This window comes from Hibiscus syriacus, unplaced genomic scaffold (assembly GCF_006381635.1).
Source record: "Hibiscus syriacus cultivar Baekdansim isolate YM2019G1 unplaced genomic scaffold, ASM638163v2 tig00111855_pilon, whole genome shotgun sequence".
Classification (NCBI taxonomy): domain Eukaryota; kingdom Viridiplantae; phylum Streptophyta; class Magnoliopsida; order Malvales; family Malvaceae; genus Hibiscus; species Hibiscus syriacus.
In genome coordinates this window covers 87,127-92,851 of record NW_024063205.1, presented here as the reverse complement: position 1 = coordinate 92,851, position 5,725 = coordinate 87,127, and the positions used below count along the sequence as shown (strand labels likewise).

Genomic DNA, 5,725 nt, shown 5'->3' with positions numbered 1-5,725 from the left:
GTCAGTACCTGGACGACATAGATATTACTTGAATGCGTGTTCGTCTTCTCAAGTGTGTCTTGATGATAGTTTTGGAAGTATTCAGCTAAACTAAACTCTAGATCGCATTCAATATTAAGAAGTGGATATTCATTAGACAAATCAACTACGACTACCAAATTGAATTGAACGAAAGTACAATATGTATCTGAAATTCAAAAATGTCTGAATTACTATAGAAAACCTTGAAGTAACTATAAAGAACTTGACTGCTAAATGAACCAAGTAACCTCAAGGACTGAGGATTAAGTAAGAGATTGGAATAAGTTTGGAAACTCGGATAAACTTATGTGATGTATCATCCCTATGGATTATGAACCACAAATCAAGTACGTCAGCATTTCCTGGTATAGTTGAAACATGGAAATGAAATCAAGACCATTAGGATATTTGTTCGTCTCCTTAAGATATGTTCAGTGGTGACTCAGAAAATGATCCATGGATAAGAATATTTGGTATTAAAGAGTGAATAACCTGGAAGGTTAATGAATTGACATGTTGATAAGTATTGGATTTGGAAGCTATTCATCTGGAGTTGTTCGATAATCGGATTAATCGTCATAGATTGTAAAGATTCTGAATACCCTTCAGATTTCGTAGAACTTCTGAAAATTACCCGAATAAGATGAACCCGATAAATCATATCCTGAATAACTGATGATTATGTCAGTTAATGAACTTTTCAAATAGTGATTCTAACTTTCGACATTCTATCGGTAAACTGAAGATTCGTGTTTTCTACCCGATAAGATTATCCAGTATCTCTGAATAATATCTGTAAACTCTGGTGTGTTCCCTAATCATATAAATATTTTATCTGATTTCCGACTTGAATTTTGTTCTAATACATTACCTGAATTCTGTTCTGATTTATGATCTGGATTCTGTTCTGATATCTGTTTTGATTTTTGATATCTCCGTTTAATGACGGACAAATGTTTTAATTGGGGGGTATTGTTGAAGGAAGTATTTCCGTAGGTTCCTCGGCTTTGTGCTCAGGGCCTTACAAGTTGTGTGAGTTGGGTGTATAGTTCTGGGGAACCTACACATTATGTTGTGTTGGGATAGGGGTATACATATATATGTTTTAAAAAGATCTGAAAAGTTACATGGTTTTTGGGAACACACTAGATAACCTATTCTGATCTCCTGAACTCAGTCATCCGAAATATTTCTCTGAACTGAAAGCTCATTGTCCGTTACCATCTGAATTAGGATCTCTGTTCAACATAAAAATCTGTAAATGCTCGGAAACAATAAGGAAATATATATTTATATGTATCTGCACGTTCATCAGCATCATCTGGTAGTTATGTATTACTGAGCTTTCCGAAGCTCACTCTATTACTCATCTTTTTAGGTTAAAAGAATCGTATCAGTGTAGTTATCGACTTCAGTAAAGGAATCCCTCCGGCGTTGGTTGCAGAGTATGGTACTTGTGATTAGGGGGTATGTAATTGTATTTTGGTTTATATATGAGTCTGAAAATCTGTTTTATTTATGCATACTGATAAATGATTTTATAAGGTACATGTTTTAAATAAAAGTTTTAAATTTTCCGTTATTTTTTACAGTGGGTTGCTCTGGTGGTCCTAATGTAACACTCCAGATCGGATCGGGTTACCCGCATCAGTCTGGGGTTACAATATTTACTCATATTTGATTAGAATATGAAATTGTTTTTTTTAATATAAGATTGTGCGAAATATAAACATAAACTAAGATCAATAAGTTAAAAAAAATCTTCAACAGAAAGTTTCCATTGAATCACCAGCAGAAATTAAAGAGCTGGCGGATTGAAAAAGGAAGAACAAAGAGAGCAGTACCTGAAACAACAATGATATTTTGAGGAACTGCAAGAACAAGATAAGGCTGAAGAGAGAGCGCAAAGATCAACAATCGCGGGTACTTGGAAGTTGATCGCTTTTGATTTCGAGCTTGTTTCCATCATCAATCTCCCTCCGAAAGAGAAAGAGCTTCGGGTATATTGCTCTCGGACTCATCTGTTTCATCAAAATCTAAGTCGGTTCCATGTTTTAATTCGTATAATACTTGGACATGAATGATCAGCAAATTTTTTCAAGGCACTTGTATCGGTTACCAAACTTGTAACAAGGCCACTAAAATTTTAATTCGCTTTTATTATCGTCAACCATCGTCAATACATTGATATGGTACTGTAGTAAACTCTAAATTTCTTAGACTAATTGGTAGTTATTGATTTCCTTTTGCCTAAGTCATACCCCATTTGACAATGACCATTAATTATCCTTCCTTCTATAGCCGCTGGTGTTCGAACTCGTGATCTCTAGAAACAACAATTTATTTAATTACTAGGTAAGTTGATTTGTGGAAAAAATGACTTTTAACGTATCAAATCAATATTTTTGAATATTTTTTAATAATAACAGACAACAATGAAACGAATTCAAAGCTCAATTGAGTTTTAAAAATTTATGACGTAGATGCAGACAGTCCATTTAAAATGAAGTTTACCCTGATATTTGTTATATATATACAGGTTTTAAGTGTTTTCCGTTCGTGATTCATGTCCATTCACTAGTGCCAGTCATTGTCAAAGTAGGAGATGATACTCAGCCCTGGGTCACGTTCCAATATAATTATGACTGTTATGGTTAGAAAGCGATTCACCGTTAGTATTAATTTTTTATGATTTATATTTTGGCAAGTTAGCTATCATATCTTATGTTTTATAAGAGCTACAACTGTTTAGTAAGAGGAGCCGAGATAAATTATTAACATTATGAAGGGCGAGAGTTAAATTTTGTAAATACTTTAAATTAAAGGAGATGAATACGAAAATTTTCAATTTATGATGAAAGATATTAATTCTTACATGATAAAATATTACCACCAACATGGAAATTGTGATCGTAGATTCATACCGAAACTCAAATATAAATATTCCAGGTCGGTTAAAACTACGAAATCGTAAAAGAAAAGTCATCACCAAGTAACCAAATGCAATACCACCAAAAGACAATAATATGCTAGAATAGAATGTGCCACAGTTTACAGCCTTCTTCCTCTTCTACCACCCTTTCTCCGGGTGCTGTCGGTGGGGATCGGAGTAACATCCTCTGAAAAAATAGAATAACGGTGTAAGGCTTCGACAATAATATGCTAAACATGGTTGTTTTTCAGCATTTTAACGTACTTTCAAGTAGTTGTTTATAAGAAAAGGCCTTACCAATACGGCCGATTTTCATTCCAGATCGAGCAAGTGCCCTGAGAGCGGACTGAGCACCAGGACCAGGGGTCTTGGTTTTGTTCCCTCCCGTAGCACGTAACTTGCTCTCCTTCTCTTACAGCAGGTCCAAGGGTCGAAGTCTCTTCCTTTGGCTCCCTAACCTTTCTCCTCGACTATAAAATCTTCAAAATGAAGAGTTTATGTGAAGTATAAATAGAAGTAAATCCACAAGGTCCGTATAAAGAAGCAAAACACCATTACTAGCCACGGTGACCATTTGGCAATAACATCTTAAATAGAATACACATACATACATACATGAATTGTCAAGTCAACATTTAGGCATTATTATACTCTACTAAATAGGACCATGATTTACAAACTATCATATATGAAATGCAAAATAATAGACTTGCGAACACCAATTGACAGCGAAATCAAGTGTTTGTTTCGATTAAATAAAAGCGATCACCACAAAGAATGGAATATCCACTAGCTGGTAGCTCCTCCCTTTTTCATTCTTTTTTTGAGGGATATCAAACTGATCGCGATAAGCTAAAAATTTACATAAAAAAAACGCCACAGTTCTCCCACTAGATCGCGATAAGCAAGTTCAAACGCATCGAAATGTATGTCCAAATCTTATTCAAATAGTTTCGAATATATCAAATAAATTCCAAAAAAAATACAACTAAAATATTAAATAATCTAACGGATTTTCTTACCATGGTTCGAAGATGGCAGAAGCTGCGAAGACTAGAGGCGTCGGTAGAGTGGAGAGAGTGAGCTTTCAAACGACGAAGAATACGAACAGTCGTTGAAGCTTCGCCATTTATACACAAACGGAAGGGGCTAGGGTTTTTGTATATGAAAAATTACCTATTTGATATTTTATTTATTTTTATTATTCAATTGTTTTTTAAACAAAATCATATTTAATGTTTTGTTTTTTTAAATTCGATCATTAATTTAATGAAAAAAATGATTTGAAATAATAGATTTTTCCCAGAATTTATATATTTTATCAAATCTATCTTACCTCTAAATAATTCAATAAATTTTTAGTATTTAAAATTTATCAAATTAAATTTTATTTTAATTTAAAATAATTTAATAATTCAAAAAATTTAATCATTAATAATATAATCTTATTAGATTAAAATTAAAAAAAATGAACAAATATATACTAGGAATTTGAATATTTTGAAAAAAAAAATCAATATAACATTTAAATTATTTTTGTGTTTAATGTGACCATCCGACTCATAAACAAATCAATGTGATCTTTTGATAAATTGTTTTTCATTCACCGACGATATCGTTAATTTTTTATGTCGCGGCACGTCAAGCAAGCCACATCCCTTCTTTTAATATTGATTTAGTGATGATTTAGTTGAAAATTAACAAATTAAAGAAAAGGATAAACAAAAATATGTGCATAAATTCATTTTTTTAGAAGATTTTTCTGACGATGTGATATTAGTTTAAGATTTGAGCTAAGGATTTTGAAAATGTTGATTGGCTCTTATAACTTAAATAATATTAAGTTGTTTACCACTTGAATCAAAACTCGTTTGTGGTGTTTATTTTTCAATTTACTTTTTAATTAGTTAATTTCCAATTCAACCATTAAAACTCAAGTCAACTTTGATTCAACATCAAATAAAGGAATATAATTTACTTGATGTGTCACGTCAATATAAATTAACAGAATCGCTGATCAATAACAAAAAATATAAATCATATAATTATATTAACTTTTTTTGAATGGAAGGATCACACAAAAATCGCATTAATTATTCTTAAACGTTTGAGATAACTTAAGAAACTAACATTTATCCATTAAATCAAACATAGTTAATAGTAATATGTTCACAAATATATTATTTACACAAAATAGTCAGATGTGGTGAAAACGACGCAGCATTTTACTGTAGAAGTTGATGGGAATATAAAGTTGGGTAAAGTATAGTAACGGTCACTAAACTTTTTTAAAGATTTCATTTAGGTCTCTCAACTTTTAAAACTTGCAATACAATCCTCCAACATTTAGTCCGTTTGCAATATGGTCCCCAACGTAACTAGCCGTTTGCAATATGGTCCCCTACGTAACTGGTCGTTTGACGCCGTTACATTACCGTTAGTACGTTTGTAATATGGTCACTGAACTTTTCAGGATTTCTCTGTGACCCATAGATTTCGCAGGATTTCTCTAGATATTAATGCGTGATTTGTTGTGTTGGCATGGATGATTTCATTTGCCTTTGTGTGTAACTTTATAGGGTAAAGTATAGTAATGGTCATTAAATTTTTCTAAACTTTTTATTTAGGTCCCCCAACTTTTAAAACTTGCAAAACAATCCTCAACATTTAGTCTGTTCACAAAACAGTCCCCCAACATTTAGTCCATTTACAATATGGTCCCCGACGTAACCGACCGTTTGACGCCGCTACACTTCCGTTAGTACATTTGCA

At 32.5% G+C, this 5,725-nt stretch overlaps 1 long non-coding RNA gene across 1 annotated transcript; it reads right to left on the bottom strand.

Annotated features, from left to right (window-relative positions):
- Positions 1-3,007: 3,007 nt before the first annotated feature.
- LOC120172584 lies at positions 3,008-4,105 on the bottom strand. The gene is made up of 3 exons (XR_005520977.1): positions 3,976-4,105; positions 3,251-3,423; positions 3,008-3,140 (listed from the first exon to the last, which is right to left on the bottom strand). It is a non-coding gene; the product is annotated as an uncharacterized LOC120172584 (long non-coding RNA).
- Positions 4,106-5,725: the final 1,620 nt, after the last annotated feature.